This window comes from Zonotrichia albicollis, chromosome 3 (assembly GCF_047830755.1).
Source record: "Zonotrichia albicollis isolate bZonAlb1 chromosome 3, bZonAlb1.hap1, whole genome shotgun sequence".
NCBI classification, from domain to species: Eukaryota; Metazoa; Chordata; class Aves; order Passeriformes; family Passerellidae; genus Zonotrichia; species Zonotrichia albicollis.
The window spans coordinates 73,922,107-73,946,587 of NC_133821.1; the positions used below are offsets into that span (position 1 = coordinate 73,922,107).

General features: G+C 37.6%; 1 long non-coding RNA gene across 1 annotated transcript; it reads left to right on the forward strand.

Moving 5' to 3' along the window:
* Positions 1-14,333: 14,333 nt before the first annotated feature.
* LOC141728696 (uncharacterized) lies at positions 14,334-21,253 on the forward strand. Its single transcript, XR_012579844.1, has 3 exons — positions 14,334-14,692; positions 17,634-17,721; positions 20,337-21,253. It is a non-coding gene; the product is annotated as an uncharacterized LOC141728696 (long non-coding RNA).
* Positions 21,254-24,481: the final 3,228 nt, after the last annotated feature.

Genomic DNA, 24,481 nt, shown 5'->3' on the forward strand with positions numbered 1-24,481 from the left:
CAGGAAAAGAAGGACAAGACTGGTCCTATTTAGAAAAAAAATATTAATTGGTGTCAGGGAACTGGTTCTGCCCACCATAATGATGAGGAAAGTTTGCACTTAGTGACTTGATCCGGCATTCCTCCACTGTTAAAAGCATTCAGAATACATTGTGTTGGTGGTAAATTGTGTGTCAAGATCTGCTGTGTCAATCAGCCTCCAAAGGTTGTTAATTGCTGTGTCATCACCAACCACCTTGACATTGCATTTGGACCAGGTCACTCTTACGGCACTGCCCATAAACAGAAGTAGTTTTATCCGGGATGCCAACAATTATGAACTGGAGGAATGTCACTGGGTTTCCTGAGCACATGTGGATATTTGTTTGCAGCACAAATACCCTGTAAAACTGGAAGCTCTCTGGGAGCTTATAACCCCAAGTAGTTTGCTCTCACTCTATAAGCAAGTTTGTCAAAATTGTTGGCAAATTGTCAGATGAGTAGTTATGACTCCTAAAATTCTTATAATGTATTGGGCCCTTCACAGGCAAGCAAAACATGCACAAAAATGACAGTGTTTGTCCTCTGCTCCAAAAGTACATTCTTCTGATTGTCAGCCTTTATGCTGTCAGACACTGTATGGACCAGTCAGATCTCTGGGGATCAAACACAGTGAACATAATCACTTGAGGATCTAAGGAGGCAACTACTAGGGATAGCCATAGCTGAGGCTTAGAAAGCAGAGCTGTCCAGCAAGTGGCAGAGAATAGTTCAGGTACCTTTGCACTCAGTTTTTCTTGACTTCTTCAGCATATCATGCTTACACTTACAAGATCACAGAACGGGTAGAGTTGGAAGGGACTAGAGTGCGTCATCTGGTCCAACTTCCCTGCTCAAACAGGGTCATCCTATAGCACATGGCAGTGGCAAGAACAGTGTATCTCATTATCTGAGACTGGGAGCTGGGAAGCTAACAGAAAGGGCAGTTTGTACTCTTTTGGACTCTTGTGAGGAAGCAAAGAGTTCTCTCTCTGTGACCATAACTGACCTGGTTGTTCATTCCAGTGGGAGGTTTCCTAAGGAAAATGTGGGCAGTAGTGGAAGAGTCCAAAATTACAATCTCCATGGACTCTCTTAACAGCTTCCCCAAGCTCCCTGATCCTTTTTCTTCTCAACACCTTCTCCTATACTTTTGCACTGTAGTAAGATTCTCAGTTTGTTTGCCTTCTCCTAAGTATGCTTAAAGTAAATGTGTCTGTTTCTGTGCTGTTATCCACTTCCCCCTGGTCTGTGGTTATCTGTCCAAACAAACTTCCTTTCTCCATGTCACTTTTATCTGTTTAATCTCTTTTATCAAGAGGACTCGAAGTGAGCCACAGGATTGAGCTCTCATTGGGTCAAATGCTCAGGTCAGAGCCTTTTTGCGTCCAGTCTAAGCCTGTTCTTGGGGCCCTGCAGCTTCAGCATGCAGCAAAATCAGCTGTGTACACACAGCAATACTGGTTTTTTTGGTTCCTAGTTAGACTTAACAAAAGGCCTGTTATGTGTGCTCAGTGAGTAATTTCCAAACGTTCATAACTTTGTCAAAACAAAACCAATTTTCTTCAAAAGCAGGCTGTGCAGTGCTCTTCACTGAAGGTTATTCCATGCAAAACATTAACTTGCAGGTTACAGCGCTTTCACTAGTTGATTTGTAATCATAAAGAGGTAAAAAACAAACCAAAAAAACCCTCAAACCAAACAAAGCAAAAAAGCCAGATAAAAATAGGTTTCCCTGCTTCCCTCCAGTCTTCTCAATCAAGTGTAATTTTATTCCTATTTCTATAACTCATTTCTGGGAGGAGATCAGTTCCAAAATCTGTGACTGTCACTAATGACTGGAAACCGGAGGCTACAGATTCATTTTACACTTCCAGTTATAGGAGCTCATTGCTGGTGCCTGTACACCCAGGATGTGTGTACAGGTGTTCCTCTCTCTTTGGAGACAAGAGGGGAACACGCTTTTTGGCAGCATAATGGTGAAATGCTCACTCCCCTGGAGTGCCTTCCCTGTGATTTGACAGGACTTACGAACTGATTTTAAGCCTAACCCCAGCCTGCTCCTTCCCTGAGCCTGGGGGAGCACCTGGGCAAAAGGGCAGCCCAAGGAGGGCTGCAGCTGCCAGCCTTCTGCCTCAAACCAGCAGTCACAGAGGAGAACACGGACCTGGGAGAACAAGCCACAGGCCAAACAGAGCAGCAGGAAGGGCCACCTGTGGCTTATAGACTGTAACTTCTGTATCGCTTTCCTTTAATAAGCCTTTCATGTGAAATTTGTTTAGCCAGCAGTGTGGGTTCAGTGGCACATCATCCCAAGCATTCCAGCCATGTAGGAGCTTTCTGCCATCAGCACCACCTGCCCAGGCTGTGCCAGGTGCCAGTAAATCAGCATGGGCTCTTACCTGCTGCATTCATTCATTACCTACTGCCTCCATTCTTGTATCAAGCCAGTCTGAAAATGCTTTGTAATTGATAATATTGTCATCAATAGTAAAGGGAAAATATTGTTTCAATTCAACCAACACCTTGTTAACAGAACAGACGTTGCTGAGTGACGTGCATGTTGACTTTCTGGGGAAAGAATCAATTAGGGGGGAAAAATAAGTGATTAAAACATAATACAGAATTATTGCAGGCTTAAGCACACTGCAATAAAAATTCTATTCAAACCTCTAAGACTGTAGCAGTATTAAACGTTTTTTTTGAACATCATCTCTACCATAAAGATTGAGTGTCAGGTACTTTTTTTACCTCCTGCAGGATTTCAAGACTTGATTGCCCAAATGACAGTTTACTTATTTTACTGTCACATACTTTTGTGAAATGCCATAACAAGTTGATTACAGGTTTCACATTTTGCATAGTGACAAAATCATCTGTCATATAATAGTCTGATGCCTGAAAAACCATTTAACTAAGAAGCAGTTGCTACTGAAAATAATGATATTTGAAACATTAAGTGGGTTTAAATGTGTACATTTTCTAAGTAAGTCTTTGTTTTAACTGAATGAGAAGAGCAGTGTTATCCCTTTCAGGCATGAATTTAAGACTTGTAAAAGTCACCAGACAACAACTAGCTAGAGGGTGAGATAAATTAGGAGGGACATCATTTCATGAATGAAATGAAAAATAGAAATTGAAAGCCTAGTGATACATCATAGCTTCTACAAAGATGAGAAAGTCCCTGGCTCCTGTTTCCAAAACCTGTTATTCCTACCAACCTGTGCTGGAGATCTGAGGCCATGTCATGCTCTCTGACTGCTGGAAACAGAAACAGTCTCCCTTTCCCTTATGGTGGGAAATATTGGGTCTCTGGAATTGGTGTGAAGAAAATAATAAGATTTTACTTTCTTATGCAACAATATGCATACCTTAGATGAGATATAAGTAACAACAGTAATAAGGATAATCCATTCATTTAATGTATTCAGTTTCTTGACTGATTCTAAGTGACTAGATTTTGGAAATAATGTGATGTGTCATTTCTACTTAGCAATGCTAACCAGTAAGAGAATTTTCTGGGCATTTTATTTCTGGTAATGAGTAGATGGAGTAATGGTAGTAGCAATCTCCCTTCTCATGTGCAGGCAAAGGACATGCCAGTTTTCAAAATGAGAAGGGAATGGGATGGGGAAGCTCAGCAAGCTGTTAGATTGAAGAAGAGAATGATGTGTCCCTGGCACTCTGTCATATACTGACTTTGGAGACAATGCAGCCATCACATACCTGCCATTATAAAGGCTGGTAGAAAATCACAGTGAATTATACATGAGGATGAATGCTGAACCTCTCTGGAGGGGTGCTGCACCCAGGTGCTCAGCTGACCTCCTGCAGTGGGCTGCAGCACAGGGTAAGGCCGGGGATCAGCAGAGTACTGTCCAAGGGTGTGTGACCTTCCTGGGCCACCAAATGCAGCGCTCCACAAGTGGCAAAACCCTGCTCTGGGGCCACAGATCAGTGGCAGACAAGTGCTGTCACTGCATCCTTGCTGCTGAGTTTGTTTTCCACCCAAGCTGGAGAGACACTAAGGATGCAACAGCTTTGGCATTTTTCAAACTGTTCCACCTTTTCAAACTGTTCCACCTTCTGTGGGGAGAAAGGGAAAAATAGAAATCGGAGGGGAGGAGGAATTCGTTGCCATGTTGTCTTGCTTCACAAAGGAGCATGGTTAAGAAAATTGTCAACCTGAAGGCTTATCATTGCCCTCTGTGGACACAGTTTGTACAATGTTTTTCTTAACTAACACTGTAATTTTCTGTGCACTTATTAGTCTTTCTGAGGAAAAAAAAAAAAGAGTCTAATAATGCTATCACTGCTTTATTTTTAGTCAATGTTTTCTCACTTGTGGACATTAAAGCATTGTATAGGTAATTTAATATTATTGATCCTGCATTTCAGTAGATCTGTGTGCAGAGATTTGAAACACTTCATATGTTAGGTACTTTAGACATCCACACAGTAGATTTTTCTTATCTGTCTCCTATAAACTTGTGTAACCTTTAGCAAGTCGATTAAACATTCTGCTTCTTATATACCTCATCTGGAAAATAAATGTGTTCTCATTTTGCCTAGGGCAAGGTAACACAAGGGAGAAATCTTTTCATAGCATTGAAATTTCTTCTCCCATTTAAAATTGGCCAATGAGGAGGTCAGATTATTCTTTGTGACCATTGTTTTTACTGTTTGTTTCCCTTATCCCATGAAGTAATGGATGCATATCCATTAAAACTATATTTTTAAGCATTCTGCTATTAATATTATTGAACATTGCTTTTTTCCTTAAGTCTGTCAAATCTAATTTTCATTTATCAAGCTTGTATTTAATGTGATCTATTTAAAAATTTTTTAACATATTTTAATTCTGAAATAAACAGGCTCTGTTTTCAGCAAATATTTTGATTGCTAGTGAAACTACAATCCTGACATTTGACAAACAGAAGGATGCTTTCTTCTGTGACAGAAGTGTGACTATGGTCTTCAAAATGGAGAAAGGGGTAAAATTATGGCTTGTATTCAAGGAGGAGATTTTACGGGCAAATAGAAGAAGTAGAATGAACCGTCGTACTGCCAGTCTCCGAAGCTCTGAGCAGTTGGAAGAGCTCTGGTAGCGCCCAGCCGCAGCTGAACCTTGATATTCTTTGTGAACTGAAACCCGTCGAGAGAGGGCACTGCGTTCATGCACACACACGGCGCCCGTCGCCGGCCGCTCCTGCGGATTGCTGTGGATGCGCAGATTCCCGCTCGCACGCACAGCCAGCCCTTCCCTTCCCTTCCCTTCCCTTCCCTTCCCTTCCCTTCCCTTCCCTTCCCTTCCCTTCCCTTCCCTTCCCTTCCCTTCCCTTCCCTTCCCTTCCCTTCCCTTCCCTTCCCTTCCCTTCCCTTCCCTTCCCTTCCCTTCCCTTCCCTTCCCTTCCCTTCCCTTCCCTTCCCTTCCCTTCCCTTCCCTTCCCTTCCCTTCCCTTCCCTTCCCTTCCCTTCCCGGCCCTGCTCCGTCCGCCCAGGCACGGAGCAATCCGCAGTGCGGACACCACGGTACAAGAGGCAGCCGTGCCTAACGCGGTCTCCCTTTGGCACACAGGGAATCAATAGGCTTCGTGACGAGTGAACTGCAGGAAGGAAAAGGCACAGGGGTGCAGCAGGTCTGATGATCTCTTCTGAACTCTGATCTTGTGAGTTACAAGGCCACCCATGACCTTAGGAAAACAACAGGGTTGTTTTCCTAAGGTCATGGGTGGCCTTGTAATTCACAGTACACATCAGAGAGAAGAATAACCCGAGTTATGTTTGTTTATAACATTTAAATGTCTTTCTAGACATTTCTAGGTGAAATGGAGTGCCTTCATTTATCCAGACTGGCCTTCTGCAACAGATGATAGGACTTCCTTGGACTGATTTCCAATTGAACTAAATTTGGGGAATACTGTTCGAGACATTATTTAGAATTTTCTAAAAACAAGGACTACATAAAGCATTCTGTAATAAATCCTAGAGGCCCAGTAGAAGAAATAATATCAAAAAATTACATTTTATCTCTAGTCTAAAACTTAATTTTAAAGAACTGCTTCTTGCTCAGCTTCTAACACTAACACTGAACAGTTCCCTTTAGAAATCAAAAAGATTGTTTTCTTCTCTCTCTAAACTTGTCTTGACTCTTTCCATTTTAATATATAATCTTCTTTATGATAAGATAAAGACCTTGAACTCCCTGTGCATTATACTACCAGGTAGATTTTTCAGTCCTTCAATCACTCTCACAGATTTATTTTTTTTAAATCCTCCCTAACAGTTCAATATGTCCTGGAAATTTGGACTGTGGAAGTAAACACAGTATGTTATTCAGGAATGCAACATTTTCAAATGCAAAAAGCCTCATATCAGATTTGCTTTCATCATCCTCACGAAATGTCCTGTCCATCTTGTTCATCTCCTATGCCCTCTAGAGCTCCTTCTCTGGTTCTGTTTCCTGAGATAGGCTTCTGCATGGATTCCCTCTGAATTGCCTTGTCTTTTCCTGGCTACAGGACTTTGCATTATTCCCTGCTCAGATAAATGTTTCTTTATGTTCAGCTTGCCAAGTTACCCAAGTTACATAAAACAACCAGTCCTCTTCACAGCATGCCACTGAAACTATCTTTTCGTCTTCAAACTATGTTGATAGCAATTTCCTTTTTTTTTCCTTTTCTGTAGAAAAATTTTAAATGGCAGATAGTACAAGGTGCTATTGACATGTTCAGAAGTTGTTTTCCATTTAAAGTTCCTAATTTGAGATGTATCATTAGCTACATTTTTTGCTAACTTAATAACTTGCTTAAATTACGCTCTATGCTGAATTTTCACCCTTCTAGTTTTCCTCGTTAAATGGTCATCAATATGAGTTGAAAAAAATCTAAAGTTTTTGAACCAAATGGTTGCCATCATTATCCAAACTTGTAATCTCATCAATAAAAGCCATCAAGTTGGCTTGATAAGGTCTGTTTTCCATAAACTCATGTGGATCAGCATTAATTATTATTAATGATCATCATTCATTATCCACCTTTAATTCTTTATTAATTGAGTCTATATCAGCTGTTATATCAGTCATATAATTTTTCCTCTAATCCATGTTAGACTGGCAGGTCTTCTCATTTACCCCTTAAAATATTGGCACAGCATTAGTTTTCCTCCTTTTCACTGGGGCTTTTTGATGCTCCAGTTCTTATTGACAATAAACATTAATGGTTCAGAGAATTTCTTTGCCAGATTTTTCTAAAACTTCTTAAGGAAAATTACCTAGATCTTTTTATGTGGAAATGTGTGCTGTTATTAACTACCTTTTCTGGAGTGACCCCTGGAATGAAAAGTACTTCAGCTTTACCTTATGATAAAATTTCTACTTTCTCCCCTCCTAAACAGAGAATGGGGCTATGCACTGAGCACACATGGTTTGTCTGCATTATTATTCTTTATTCTGTATTTCCCATCTGCTTGTGCAAAACCAATATTGTTCTTCTCTTTTATTTGCTTTTAATATCCTTTTTAAAAAGCCAAATAGTCTCTCGTCTTATTGACCTTAGCTGCCATGGCAGGTCTTATTGCCTTTTCAATTTTGTAATTGATTAATCATGATTTACTTGAATCTGGTGAGGTCCATTATTAAATGATTGTGTATTTTTTTGTTTTTGTATCCTTTATCTATTTCCTCTGGTTCCTACTTCTACGTAGGCTCATTATGTTGTGGTACTATTTCCCTCCCCTTCCATTTAATTTGGTTCTTAATTACTATCAATTCATTGAAATCAACCTATTAAAAGGATTACTGCAAACCGGGTTTTGTTTTCTGTGCAAACAGCAAATCTAAGAATTTTTACTAATATAACCATGATTTTTACCTAGTAATATGTTGGATTTTTTTACCTATAACTTTGAATTCTAGAAGAATGTTAAAATTAGCATCAGAATTTCTTCAGCATATGTCACTCAGGCTGAAGTTTGTGTGATTACACAGGCATTTAGTTCTCCTTCACTGTAGACAGGTGCTCACCTGAGCCCAGGGCTTCCTACTGTGACATGCTAACTTGCAGCCAATCCCAGCTGGTACTTTGCACTTTGCCAGTTAGATATTCACCCCCAAACTTCCAATATTTTTCACTTCTACACTGTCAGCTCTTAGTAAGAGCCATTTTTGACATGAAGTGTCTTTTTGCACTCTTTGTCACAACTTCTTTCCTAAATAGGTTACAGCCAGGGATTTCAGTATTCCAGTCATGTCATGCAGATTACCCAATCAAGTCTCAGTAATGCCAACGAGGAAAAATTCATGATCATAAATGAGCCATTTCAGCTCTTGTTTACTAAAAAGGCTCCTAGCTTTGCAATATAGGCAATTAAAGTTTTTTTCTTCCTCATATCCTTTGGATTTTTGATTAATTTTCTCCTCAGTGTTTTCATTTTTTGCTAGATTTGATGGTTCGCTGCCCCTCATCTCTTCATTATTACCTCTTGTTATTAGTTTGTCATCCTCAGACACCACTTGCAAAAGGGCTCTGGTGCCTTACTGCTTGGTGAAATGTACAATGTATGTCAAGAGGCAAAAAGCAAATTTACATCAGCAAATGCAGAGTGCTGCCGAAGATAGGCAGTATGAATTTTTCCAGAGTCTGGCATCTTCTTTGGCCATGATTCACATTCATTCACAAGTCTTAGCATATAATTTCTCATTATGTTTCTGCTAGTAGTACGATCAGTGAAAGGAGTTCCTGTTTTTCCCTCTCAATAAGGCATTCCCCATGATGGACCACCTTCCTAGAGACACTGAACAATTCTGTGTGGAATCGGGCTGTAAATCAGAGCTGAGAAGAATTTCAGGTTTCCAAAAGCCCTGCTCTGTGCAGGCTGAGGTGGTGGGGAAGTGTGTTGGAGAGCCAGACAGCAAGCTTGCAGGTGGGACTGGGGCCCTTGATAGTCCTTGCCCCAGGGCAGGGGCAGGGCTGGCTGCTGGAAGTTCCCTGGTCAGAGGCACAGAGGCAGGAGAAATACCTTTACTTCTGCACACTTCCCTTCTGTGCTGGGGGAAAGCAGGTGTGGCCATCTGAATTTTCAGGTCCTTCTGGCTCTTAGGCAGAAGTCCTCAGCATTGTTGATGGAGAAGACACAAGCAAAGAGGTCTCTCTTATGGTGCTCCTCTCCTGTGCCTGGAAAGCTGGTTCAAACAGCACAGGAACAGCTTCCAGCTCTGTGGGTGACAAAATTCACAGAGTTGGGAAAGGGCTGTAATGGATCAAGGTGTGCTGACTAGCTTAAAATGGTTATCAAACAGCAATGTCACATTTTGGGTCTCAGTACTCAGATAACAGCAAACCGGTTTATATTTACTTGAAGATGATCCTTTCTATTTATTTTTCATGAATGGTGATTTTCTTCAACTATATAGCTGATACAGAGATTTGAAATAGATTTAAAGTGTGGAGATGATAGTGCAAGATATTATTGTGCTAAAAGGAGATACACGTTGGAAAATTATAGATAATGTATATTAGTTTAGTTATAATAATAACTCCCAAACAGTTTCAGCTTAGTTTGGGGTTTTGGTTTTGTTTTGATGGGATTGGTTTTGGTTTTTTGTTTGGTTTTTTTTCAGATTTATTTTCTTTTTCTGCTGAAGTTAAACAAAAGAAGTTTAGGTCAAACACCTCCTCGGGACAAGAATTCGATCTTTTGGTGGAAGAAGCTGTAACAAACTTATCATCATATCATAAAATAAAAACTGTGAAATGAACTTCTTCCCTGCTGTCACCCAACTTCACAGGCCTGTGAAGCTAATTCATGCCTCAGGTACAATTAGGGGTTGTATTTTTCTTTTCATTAACAGGTTCCTGAAGTGTCCAACAATCTGATTATTTCGACGTAGTATTGTCTGATTATTTTTAGAAATTTAGGGCTTATTTTGTTCTCTCTCACACATTTCATTATCTTCTCCTTCTTTAAATCTTTGTTTAAAATTAATCTCTGATATGTTTTCTCCAACATGAAATATAGGTTTCACACACTACTGAGACACCTGTAAGTTCAACAAGTAACCCGCTGAACAGTGCAGCCTGAAACTACCAATTCCAATTCTTTTTATAAAATGCTATTTTTTTTCCTAAGCTGTGCTTTAAATAGAAATTGAATTCTTCAGGATAGAGATTGGGCCTTTAACTGTATCATAAAATGTTTAATACATTTGGGCATTTAAGAAATGACATTAAATAGGCTAAACCATTAAAAACTGTGTTCCTTAAGCTCCTATTTTGTGTATCCTGTTAAGATTTATTGCAGAGTTTTTCAGTTGCTCTTAAATTCACTGAGTATTTCAAAGGGATTTAATTTTGTTTTTTTCTTTAGCCATGGCAGATGTCAGCTCTCTCAGTTTTCTTCCAATTAATGCTCTTATCAATTTTTCATGTTCTGCCTTGAGGTTAGATTTGAGCGAGAAGTGTTTGTCAATTCCTGCAGCCACCAAATCTGGGGTTTTATTGCGTTGTTCCTATACTTTCTCTATGCTTGGAATCTTTTTATTTAAGATTTGCTGTTATTCCCTTCTCCGTGTCTTTTACTGAGGGTCCAGAGTGTTTCTTTATCTCTGGGCAAAGCCTTCCTGCTTGAGAGACCTATTTTATTTGCTATGTGGATGCAAAACACTCATCTCTATTTTTGCATTTAGGAAAATATGTGTATTGTTTATTCTTTGGCATTGAAGTTCATGTGGTACATTTCCATTTATGCTCTCACCTAACAATGCACATATGCCTCCCATGTGTTTCCCATCCATCCTTCCAGCCACCTACTGGGCATTACTATCCCGTGCACCTATCCTAGAAGCACACAAGGTAGACTAAATTTGACTTGATGACTTCTGAGAAAATGCCAGTTTTGCTACCTGTTTTTCTACAGTTCTTTGGAAATAATGCAAAAACATTCTCATTTTTACTGACCTCCAAGAAATAGAGCAGTAGATGATAGTGAATAAGAGGGTAAATAATGTAAAAGACTTTATTTCTGAGGGCAAGAGTTCAGCACCATTTCTACCATTATACTCAGTAAAAGGCCAAAATAAATCTCCCCTTCAGTCTATTTCTCAGGATTATTTTGCCTAAGAAGGTTTACCCAGACTGGAGTAATCTTTCAATACATGTTAGGAAGATTTCACATAAATAAATCATCCAGAGTAAAACTGTAGTCTGCAATTACATTGTATTCCTCTTCCTCTTCTTTCTTTCTGCATCATTTTTCCTTTGGTTGTTTTACTCCCTGATACTCTTGAACATGTTCTTTGCTCACATATTGACTCACTTTCTCTTTGGTCTCACTGCCTCTAGGTCTTGCTTCTGTCACTGAGCTTTCTTTGCTTCACTGAAGTTCTTTCTTCACTTGCTAAAATCCCTTCCATACCCCAAAGTTTCTTAAGAACTCTGAGGTTCATTTGCAGATAATTCCAGCAGGAAACTCTCAAATTGATCTTTTTTGCTAGTCCTGGGGCTTTTTTCCCAGGTATTTGTTTTTCTTGATTCTCAAAACATTAGTCAGGGTAGACTTATTATTGTTTGAACAGCACCGATGGGAAAAATTATATAAACTGCACATTCAACATCTGTCTACAGGGTGAAAGAGAGGAAGACTCAGAGATACTGGATGTTCTTCCCACTTCCGCTGTTTGTTAATTATATCAATTTGATCAAAAGATACCGAAAATACTTCAGTCATCCAGGTTTTGACATTGCCAAAGTTCCCTATTACATGTGTATCTTCAACTTGCTTCTATTTGTAGCTTTCTTTTTTAATTATCTAAGAATGAGATGGGAAATGAAATCTAAGTGAAAAAACCCCCAAATATCAGAAATGAATACCCAAGCTATAAACCATCATTTTTCTTCTTACAGTAAGCAACCTCTCCTGTAAATATGCAGAGTAATAAAGTTATACCATGGGAATAAACAATCTTGTTCTCCATGCCCTCTGCAAACTATATTACTAAAGCGATTTTCATTTCATCAAACAAGATTCTAGGAGTGGATAGAGCTGACTGGGATAATGCAAATCATCACAAATAAAGGAATACGATCAGTGTTACCTCTTTTTTTTATAACACCAGCCTGTATGAGTTGAATTTATTTTCCCCCTGAATTTGTCTGCTTTATCTCTCCTTGATGCATTTATTTTGGATGATTCATTCAGAGTGATCTTTTTAGAGCATACATATGGCAGTAGCCATCTCAGTCAGCATTGTGGGACAGAGGCACAGTCAGCCTGTAAGACCACAGGCTTTCCTTCCCTCCCTCCGTCCTGTCTCTGCACATCCACCCCACACACCATGCAATCGGCTTATGGATACATCAATTGCACAGCAATAATCTGCTCCCCTGTGGGCTGTGGCTTTTGCAAAGGAGTAAGGCCTTCTTTTTTACATTTTACAGATGTGTGGAGCTCAGCCTCACAACCCTTTTCAGTCTTGATTATTCTTTTCATGCAGGTCCGCACAATTTCCAACAACATTGCATCCGACTGAAACTTCTGATTAAGAGTTTCGCCTTCATGTGCTGGGAAGCAGAAAGTAACTCTGCACTGGTGAGCTCAGTTTCTGGGCTAACCCATCTGCAGCTGCACAGAGATAGCAGCTAGCATCTGGTTTTCCTTGGTTCACAGGCCTTTTTATTAGATCAGATGAGCAACCAGCAGAGGGGAAAAGTGCCTTCTTGGTTGTATAGGCTAACATTTGCTGTTAGCCCATTCCACATATGGATTCTAGGGCTGCAGAGAGAAACAGGTATGAAACTGGATCTCAGAGAAGCTGTCTTTAGGAGCTTTTCAAGGGATGTCTGGGCTGCAAAGGGTGTACATCACCTATATAGAAAATAATCCTGCCTGTAATAATAGCCTGTGCATGAATAGCCTGTGTATGATTCATTTTTCCTTCTTGTCCATGCAAATGGAGTAAATAGATACAAGTGAGCGAAGAGAAACACAGAAGGGTCAAGGTGTAAGTACTAGAAAGCTACCTGGATTTCTTCAGTTGCCGAAGCTGAGATTCATAGACATTTGAGATTGACTGCATCCATTTTCCTATATTCAGCTGATATATCTTAAATCTGGGTGGTCAACAGAGCATAAATATGTTGTGCATGTGCATTCTGACAGCACATGTATCAGAAGAAAATCTTGCTAAAAAGCACATAAAACAATTGTCACAAAAACATTTTTTTTTACATCACAGCTAGTCATCTGCCAGCAAGATGCCAGAAAGAGTGTTAAAAATACTGTAAATATTCAGCTCAAAGTGTGTTTACATTTGCAATATGTTCTTTTATGTGAAAGAACAGAGACAGAATGAAAGGAGAATCCTCCCCTTGGTAATGACTATTTTAATGTCTGCTCAAAGCTTTGTAAATAAAGCAGCACTATAAAATTTAGTCATAAGAAGTAATCATTATCTCTCAATGAAAGAGAATAATTTTTCCATTTGACCTGACATATAAATGTCTATAAACATTATATTTATCTTTAAGAGTGTTCCCTCTATTCATATGGTAATACAGGCAACGTGAAGATTTCTAACATCTTAGAAAATTACCCCACAGTACACCCTGTATTTTCCAAAAGCTGCAGTCTTGAACAGGGATTTTTATGCTTCCTACAGATTGGGTCAAAGAACATACAGACACTGGAATCTTCTTTTGGTTGCTTCTAAACTTCCTTCATCAGTGGCTGCTAAGAGATGTACTAGTGAAACATGCTTCTGTTCAAATAGGCCAAAACCTCTTTTCACATAATTCTCAGATATTTCCTTGAGTCATGATGAGAAAATTTTGGAGGATTACATTATATTTTAAGACAGAAATTTTAAATGTGGCTTATTTATTGGAAGAAAAAAAAAAAAAACAAAAAGAAGAAGCAAGTGATTATTAAGCAATTTTGTATTACGCTGTCTTGAGAGAAAGGTTGTACTTAAAGACTGATACATTGCCAAGGGATTTTATTTTCTTGTTTATATGTAAGTGCTGCTGTTATAGGTCACAAGATGTGACACATGTTTTGTGTGCCAAATAGGGAAGTATTTTCATTGTATTTGTTGGCATAGTGAATAAAAGTGCATTTTGTGTGAGGCATTGCTTACAGGTAGATAAGATTAAAAGATTTAATGTGGGAAAGGAAAACAGTAGCAAACAGCATGATACAATACACAACAAAAATGTAACAAAGGATGCATCTGGGACTTCCAAGTTTTTAATTCTCAGGTCAATCTTGAAGTAATTATTTAAAAGCTTTAAGGTTTCCATTTGCAGAAAGAAATGAGAGATGAGGTATGAGTCATGAATGCTGCATTATGACTCAGGCTTGGAGTCCTGCTTTGTAGAAAGAAAAGCCTAAGCATAAATGCACCAGGTTATTGTGATGAGACCAGAGAAGGCCATGCACCACCTCTTCTCCAAACTTTTCTCTCCCCGCACTTCCACGCATGCTCCAGTTTCTCTGCAGAAGAAATGAGTGCACTTTCCAGATGGGATCTCTGATGCATTCCGAGGAATACCAGCCAGCACGCTGCAGGCCTCAGGGCTCCCCACACACTGTGACAACAGAAGACAGCAGAGGAGCACCCCAGAGAGGTCACTGGGTCATGCCTGCTTATTTATGAGTGCTTCAGGGAGTTGCAAGTTTAGGTGAGACAGCACACTGAAAAGTCTTGCTTCACTCTTATTATCTGAAGATTTCACAGGTCTGTTTTGTGTAAATGTAGGCAACCAGAGGGAATAACCTGGGCTGCTGATCAAGATTTTTCCTTTTCAGTGCCATACCTCCAGAACAGAGCACTGATAGCCTCAAAAAGAGGCTCAATAAAATGCATGAAAGAGGCAGTTTCTGTACAGATCACAAAATACAGTTATAAGCAACAGTTTCTTAGAGCTTTTATACAAATAAAAAAATCAACAGGAAATACTATAAAGAGTGGATTATCTGAAATCTTGCTAATAGTCTTTTCCTCACCATTTCAGTTGATATAAGAAAACGGAAACAAGCAATAAAAAAATGTCCTTCTGCAATTAGCCTTTTATGAATTTCATTTAGGAAGATATAATTGGTCATCGATGTCTTATAAAGTGTGAGCCAATGAGGAAAATGGGATTGCATGTCTCTTGTATATAGCCTGGCTAAATAAACTTTTTTCACCTCTGTTAATCACATAATTTTGTATTTTGCTGGTAGCTGCTAGGTCTTGTGAGACTAATCTGGAGAAGCAGCTATGCGCTGCTCTGTTGTCAAGGAAACTCTCGTAATCACCAGTTAAACCACCGTAGTAATATGTTTCTCATGTTCATGGTAAAAATGGGACATTCTGCAAAGGTATGGGAGAAAGGGGAAAACCACATGTAACAAACCCAAGACAAGAGTCCTTACCTGGGAGAGAAGATGATTCCACCTTCTGGTTCCTGCTCCAAATAATTTTGGTGCATTTTGTCATTATCAGTATTATTAAATATACAGTCTTGGAAGCAGAGAGGTTTAAATCTTCAACTGTATTGTGAGCACTGTGCTGGATTTCAATTAGAATTTTACATAAGGGACCACAAACCCTACCTAAATAATGTGAAAATAACTTGAATATAATCACAGCTGTGTTTTATTTTTTCTTACTTGTTATGATATAATTATTTTTTAAACAAAGAGAGATATAAAATTATGTGATGATTATATAAAAGTCATAACCATGAAATTAAAATGTTACCTATACACAGCTAAGATTACTGAGATGGCTCTTACTGAATCAGTGATAAATATTTTTGCGTTTGTTTCTAAAATAAGATTTTAGAATAAGGGTAATAAATGTCATATTCTTGATCTAGGAGACAGTGCACTACATTTTGAAGTGGAACAAATATTTGCTTGACATATGTAAAGAGAATGCATTAACATAGGACATAATTACTCCTCCTCTTGTGGTATTAGTTCAAATGACTAATTCCAGAAATCTCTATACTAGGACTATATTGAAAAAAAATTAAGACAGGTCTGAAAAGAATCTTTTAAAGTTTTTTAGCAGCTTTGAAAAAAAGTCACCAAGAAAAGTGACAGATCAAATGCAGTATGCATGTACAAAGCACAGACACCTATATCATTTAGCAGCACTGAAAAATCTGACCAGTATAAATGCCCAGTTTAATTCAGAATTCTTTTTTTTTCCCTCCTCAAAATTTTAAAAGAGTCTAAATCTGCAACTTAATCCAATGATTGTGCACACAGATGCCAAATTTTCAACAGATAGCAGTAGACTCAGCCTAAAACTCAAAGATGAAATTGAGTCTAATATTCCAGTTATGGTTATTGCTCAGTTTCATTAATGAGAAATTTACCTCCTCACTTATGTGTATTCTTATTTTGTAAATGAAGATCAAAATAAAATCTGAGACTCACTTGGATATGTAAGAGTGAAAGGTCTGATGCTTGAAAAAAACAACTCTTCAGAGAAAATTCAGAGGAAAAACATCATGTTTTCAATTATTTTTTCCAGATGTAACTACACTGAGCGATGGTGTCATTATTAAAATTGAAGTAATTCTACAAATCATCTAAAAATCTTCATGCACTATCTCTGTAGTCAATGGAGATCTGGTAATAACAATGAAGAGAAGCTATAGATGCATTTACTTTCTCAAGTAAACTCTGTGTTGACTACAAAGATGTGTTTCCTTTGACAGTAAAGCCAGTTTGATTAAAACAACAGTTTCATATACAGGCATTTACATTGTGGGCAATTAAAGTTTGGGTCAAGGAAAGATGCCTGAATTTGGGAAAACAACATTTCTGAGGTAGGGTTATGTACATGGAATAAAGATGGCAACCTTTTTCATGTTCTCTGCTTTAACTAGGAAAGTAAAATGTCTGGAGAAAAAGCACATGAAAATAAATGCCTTTCAGTCTGTAGAGCATCAATGGAACTAATATGGGAGCTTGGATGTTTTCCTTTCAGGTCAATTGGCTGCAATCTGGCCTCACTCAGCTTCTCCCTGTGTGCTGAGATCAGATATTTTCTCTGTGAATAGGCTCAGATCAGTCTTGTTGCACTCCTGTGTGCAAGGATAAACTGTGACAAAGGAATCTTTGCCTTGCACTGTTGTTGCACTAGGGGTGATAAGTTCAGTAAAAACCCACCTATACAGGTCACATTTCCTCAGATGTATTGCCAAGTCCTGTGGTATACATGCTCCTGTAATATAGCCCACAAGAAAGAGAAAGAAGTAGCCAAATTGTAAAAACCCTATGGGGATTGTGAATCCAGAATCTGGATAAATTGATTTTAAGCTGGAACAGATGACTAAATAAGTTATGCCATAGTGGCCCATTAGAGTATAACAATATGTTGCCTTTTAGATAACTTTCAGTTTGCTAATTTGAAAATTGCAACCATATGAAAGCTTTCAGAGTGACAGCACATTTGTTTGTAGTCTGGTATTTGAATATGCCAAATATTGGTTCTATTAAACTATTGTAAATCTAAACATCTACATCAGACACATTTTCTTTCTGCATGAACACAAAGGCATAATGTACCATGTTTTGCTGATATCTGCATGATTAACTACATTTGTTTTCTATTTATTACAGAAAGCTGTGCTCTGTAAAATCTACTTGAAACATTCAAGCTTTCACACAGGGACATTTCTCCCTGTAAAATGACCAAAGAGCAATAGAGGTCAGTAATCAGAAATCTCTAAGGACACCAATTTTTACAGCCTCATTAGTAGGGTCTTAATTAGTTGTCACCCAGGTTAGCCTTGACTTGTTAAACTGATACAGAAAGCACTGAGGGGCAGCTGATGTGTCCTCAAAATGTCACATCTTGTGTACAGGCTCCATTTTATGATACTTCTGTTTGAAAAGGTTGGTCTAAGTAAAAGACAAGAGGTTTTCTGACCCCTTTTATATCTCTTGGTAAGATCTGTGGATTTGCCCTTATTTCAGGATGAAAAGAGTATTATTTTAGAGCATTTAATATAAGAATTTTTTTTTACAAATGCAATTTCTATTCATATATATATATAAAAATATATATATGAATATTTATACATTCTTTTCTTTCTCTTTCCAACTTCCATGTTTCTATATTTATAGGAGGGGTGTGTATGTGTATATACATCTGTGTAAAGAGAAATGCATATATCAGAAATATCTATATATACATAGAAAGGTAATTAGGTATATAGAAAGACATATTAGATATGTGAAAGGTAACTGAGATGTGATGTTCTTTAAAGTATAAAATTGCATGGTATTGGATTATTTTCTCATGAAAGTGCTTCTTTTCCATAGCTATCCTCATGCTAATAGAAATAAATAACTTGCTGTTTCCAGCCTAATTAGTGAATGTATGCCTGCCTTAAGCAAGGAGGTCTGGACAACCTGACCTCCAGAAACCTCTCCCAATCTAAGTTATTCTGTGACCTATACGCACAAAAAAAACCCCAAAATGCGTGCATACACACATTTACCAAGTAAAAATGGATTTTAAAAATGCCTTGATGATGTGCAATTGTCTATTTCCATGTCTCCAGAATCTTGGTAATATGGAGATTTAAAAACTCAAGTAAAGAAAAGATACATACAAGTTGTGAGTACGGTGATGATAGGTCATCAGACACACCTGCCTTTTGTGGCTCTTAACCTTGGATTCCATAGTTTGGAAGAAGAAACTTCTGTACAGAGAGTAAGCTCTTCAAAAATCTACACAACAGTCAGAACAAACAGTTTTACTTTGTATTAATATACACAAGCTTAATTATGATCATAATGGTATTATGTTATTATTGCTATTACCTCCTGATAGACTTCTGAATGATTTTGCATCCTGATTGTGTATGTCAGCACTGATCTTTACATCTCTGTGGATAGATGATGAATTTGGAAAGCAAAATATATAATAGATATGTTTAAATTATGTGGATTCATATAAAAGAATTATGGGTGACACAAACTCTGTTTATTTTTATCTTATAAATGTAATCTTCAAAAACTAAAATTATGAAATCCAAAAGATTTTTAAACAATGCTACCAAATTGACCTTGGAAGTCACATGATAGAGAGTTTTCGTTTTTTTTTTTTTTTTTAAGCTACATTTGAAATCACAGGGTTGTGTTGAAAGGATTTTTTTTATTTTTTTTTTTTGCTTGCTCCTTGTAAATAACATTTGAACCTCACTGGACAAAAATTTCCCCAATGCATTTTGTGACCATGTGTCAGCTGCCCCTAAAATAGACTGGCCATACATTCCTTTAAACCTTTAACCAGCAGTAGTAAAACTACCTGTGAGATGAAAGAGCTATGCTACTTTAGACAGTAAAATAGCTCAGACTATTACCAGCATATATGACTCACACAAAACTCTGTTACCCTCTCTCCTCTTCACTGAATTTCCAGATACCCTAATGGAGTGGGTTATAAAGGTAAGGGAGAGAAGTTCTTAGTGAAAGAATAGGTGGAGAATAAATTAAATATTGCTTGAAATAAATGAATATAAGAGCCCTTCACCTGCCCCATGATCATCTGCTGGAGTGTCACATGGGACACTTAAATTCAGTGATGAAAAGTAATCCCCTGGATAGCTGAGTTTTTAGGTGGAGTAGTAGTTGGTGCATTAATATGTATTTCTACTAAAAAAGACTTTCATTCCTGGGAAACCCAGTGGTCTGTTGCCAATATCTTGAAGGGATTCCCCTCAAAAAATATGCTCCTAACACTATGATAAATTATTTCAGTAAGGATTTTGATTACTGAGTAAAGGCAAGGTAGCAGGAGGTATTTTCAATTGCTTGCTTAGACAGAAGTACTTTATTAGAAAAAAATAGCAAAAGATAGAAGGAACACAGTAGCTAATAAGCAATTAAAAAACATTAAATTGAATTTTTGTCATATGACTTGTTCCTGAAAATATCTCTCATATATTTATCTTGTACAAGAATTGACAGATGGTAAGGTTCAAAAGGTTGGATAGGTTAAGACAATTTTTAACACAATGTATCAAGATCTATTTGATCATAAGAGCCAATATAGAAATATTCATTTGTCCCATGGTAGTGATCTGAGTCTAGGGAGTGAAACAGGTTCCTTTCTTCCTGCATCATGGCACTATCCCAGCACTATTAAGTAATTTTATGTACTGCGCTCTGCAAGTGAAACACCCAGTTGTTGCTTCTCTGTCAGTCAGACATTTCAGTGGGTAATTATCTGACTCCTCTTTAAGAGCTGGCTGAACTGCTCTTTTGTGGGTCCTGATAACGAATTTTGAGATAAAACTTTACTTGTCCTTTCAGATGACAGAATGGCCCCCAGCTCTTGGCGTGGTGTTTGCAGCCGAGCACACTCACACCCATTCCCGCTGCTGAACATCCATCTGCTCCACATGCTGCTGCTTCTACTGGTCAGTCACCAACTATTCTGACAGATTTTCAAAATTTAGTTGATTTCTGAGGCTGGATGAACTCTTTCACTCCTGCATCCAGTTCTTTTAGCCTTCCTTTGCAGTCATGAATTAATTCAGTTAAGCAGCAAATTGTAGTCATATACTTACCGAGAGTTATTGTTATTTAATAGCTTAATTAGTGCAGTTAATTATATTTTGTAATTATACCCTGTTTTGTTTCTATAAATATGGAGGTCACATTATGTGTAGTCAGATCAGCTATAGAGTTTAAGCTAATGATTATTTAATTATGAGAACTTTTTTTTCTTTTTAAGGCTACATACTGACAATAGAAACTGGGGATAATGTCCTGTATTGACCCACTTTTCCATCCATTTTATATACAATGGATGGTCTCTGTAGTTTAAAATTCATTGTTTTGTTACTCTTTTGCTGAAGATGATTGTATTTAATGTTTAAGTTTTCTCTACAATCTCTAAAATCCCATATGGGAATCCAAAGGTATGAAATAATTGGATAATATGAGGAATTTTATTTACTCACCTGCTTACAGATGAAAAAATAAATGCAAGAATTGTTGAGCATATACATGGGTTTTTTTACTGTGTTAATGTTCTGTTAAAGTAGTCTTTTATTACATTATGTAGTGAGGGGTTTTAATGCTCAGATGTAGGAATTAATATGCATGGTATTTTGATAAAAGATGTAGCAAGAACTAATCAACTTTTAAAGTTATCTTTTATTTTATTAGTATAACAAATCGTGCTTTTGCATCCAAATGCATGCTGATAAATACCCCAGCATAAAAAATCCACCTCCCTGAAAGAATCTTAGCATACAAATGTGACTTTGATTCAGTTTGGGGAGTAAGATTTTAATTATGCAGTTCTTCAAATTCAGCTGACATTTTTGATTGCTATTTCTGTTCTATTCTCTTGATGATTTTGATCGTGATAAGGTTTTTAATTTCATGACTATATAGCACTGGTGAGTATGACACTTTATTCTTTTATGAGAAGAATTCGACAAAAAAGAAATGTACTCTCTCTAAATCTCATAACACTGAATTCATCATATATGCTATGTAATCTTTTAAGAGAAGTTGTTATGATAATGTATGCTGATATAATCACATGAATGGGTGAATCATTCAGAGAGGGTCTATCAGCATAATAGGTATAATATATTTTAAGAATTGACAAAAAACTTGTAAGCAAATTCAGAGCTGGGATGGCTTTGCACTGCAGTTCTGTGCACAGGTTTGCTGTAACAATGCTTGCCTAATAGCTTGCTTGTCTAATGCCAGACCATCTCACATGGTTTGTAATATTTAAACTTCTTGCATTTTTATGCTTCTGAAGACAATAAACTTTACATATAAAAGCAAATAGAAAAAAAATCTCATGAAAGATAAGTAATTAAATAATTACAAAGTTCTAAGTCTCTTGAAATTTTTTGATGCTGTTATGCCAACACAGCTGAATAACTACTACAGTGAAAGTTCCAGAAGATATAGTTGATAATGCCTATGCTTTTTTCAGCCATTGTGGGATAATTTTAGCTGTTTTTCAAATGCAAAGAAACGATTAATATATATTTTGTATTTTATGCATATAATGTTTGTATTTAGTATTTTCCATGTTAATAAAATCTCTTTGCAGACTGTGAAACATAGATTTTTGTTAATGTATAAAACAGACAACTTTACTTTTCAGTCACACATTTTGGTTTCAATCAAGTGAAAATTTTGTGATTTGAGCATACGACTCATGTATGAACAACAGTGACCTCATGTGGCTATTGCTTCAGGGGTACATATGTCAGGCAGTACAAAAGGAACACATTTCTTCATGGCAGGAATATAAAAACATTAAATGATGTCCACTGTGTTCACTACAGTTATTTTTCTTTTTGTCTTAAAACAATTTAAACTACAATATGTTCATTAAAGTATTTCTTGAGAAAGGAGCTTGATGAATGCAGCCACGAATTTGGCCAACAAACTCTTATACATAGTTAAGATTTACCCAATACATTTTCAAGACTTTCTGATTTCTTCCCTGATAACTTTGGTGAGTATTAACTAGTGAGCAAAAAGCCTCTCCTCTCCTCTCCTCTCCTCTCCTCTCCTCTCCTCTCCTCTCCTCTCCTCTCCTCTCCTCTCCTCTCCTCTCCTCTCCTCTCCTCTCCTCTCCTCTCCTCTCCTCTCCTCTCCTCTCCTCTCCTCTCCTCTCCTCTCCTCTCCTAATGCCTTTATTCATGATGTAGGAGTATGTGTGTTTAATTATTTTTTTGAGAGGATGTTGCATTAAAGCTTATTGATTCTTTTCCATAACTGATATCAAAAATAGCTATTAGTTAGGGAAGCTTTTAGACAATACTGCCTGTTTTAGAATAAAGTCTCAGAGTCATTCCACACATCATGTCTAAACAGAATTAATATTTTGGCATGAAAAGCACAGCAAACCAGATGCCAAGGTCTTCCTTGCATCAGCTGGCACGGAAGTTATGTTTAATTCACGCCTAATGTCCTGCTTATTTCACCATTAAGGGCCACAAAGAAATAATTCTGTGGTTTAGATTGGGAGTTTTTGTGTTGGTGGATTTTTACATCTAGATTAACTGTACTATATAGACCATAGGATGGATGGATGGATGGATGAATGGATGGATGGATGGATGGATGGATGGATGGATGGATGGATGGATGGATGGATGGATGAATATACAGTATGTGAATCCATATATCTGCAGAAAATGACTATTGGACAGTGCAGAAATCAGAGATTATCTATGGTATAAATGCCCCTGAACTGACCTAATGAAGAATGAGTGATCACCTCATACAGCTTCTTTGTTTTTTCTTCAGAAGCCTGGGAATTAATAGAGAAAAAAAAAAAAAAAAAAGGAAAGGTAAAAAGCTACAAAAAGCTACTCCATAAGAAACCAGCTCTAATTAAGAAGCTCTAACCAACTTCACTACTTTGCAGACACTCAGACTAAGAAAGTGCTAGTTGGATCTATCTGTAGCAACATCCTTAGATGTTTTGATTCCAGGAAGAAGTATCAGCTTGGGAACTGCACTATGCAGAGGGCAGACTACTTCTAGACCTGAAATATTTTTATTTAAAAATACATCCAATATGCTGGAACACAAAGAAGAGTGGCTGGCTTGTGGAAGAGCAAGAAATAGTACTTGTGATGTCTGCCCCAAGGGGCTTTCTTTATGATGGGCTTTCCAACCCAGCACTGCTGCCAAAAAGTCCTTGACTAATTGGAGTAAATTCAGCTGAGAACCACTGTGATGATTAAAGACTGGAGCACATGACACATGAGAGGAGGTTGAGAGAACGGTGTTCTGAATGGGGTTCTTAGTCTTTCAACACCTAATGAGAGTGTGCAGAAAGCAAAGGAGCCAGACTGTTTTTGGAAGACAGTGGTGAAAGGACAAGTCCCAAGTCACAGCAGGGAAAACTCTCAGAAGGTAATAGAAAGAGCAGCACCAGAGTGAGTGCAATCAAACACTGGATTGCCCTCAACCACCTTCTCTACAGCTGCTTTAGAGAAAAGATGGCCTACAGAGGTGGAGAACAAAATGCAGGACTGTTTTAATTGCATGTAACAAGATTACAAGTTCACAAAATTTTTCTGATTTGAAGTAGATTTTGATCAGCTCCATAAAACTTCTGGATTTGGATAGAACATGACTGAAACTGGTGAGTTTAATAGTTTCAGTTTACCAGAAATAAACTTTCTGCTTTCAAAGGAGACATCTGAGTAAATGACAGTCCCAAATCCTCAAGACAAAGCACTCATTTCCACCCAGTTCAAAACTAGAAGGACATTTCTCAGTATTTTCTCGAATAGATAGATATATGCATGCATATGTGTGCATGAAGACAGAGAGAAAAAGAGAGGGAAGCAAATAGAAAATCAAAGAGGGAAGTGGAAAGTATCATGCTCACACTGTAAATCTATTTAAAAAGAAAGTTATAAAATCAATACTCTGACTGAAAAAGACTTAGGAATGTGAAC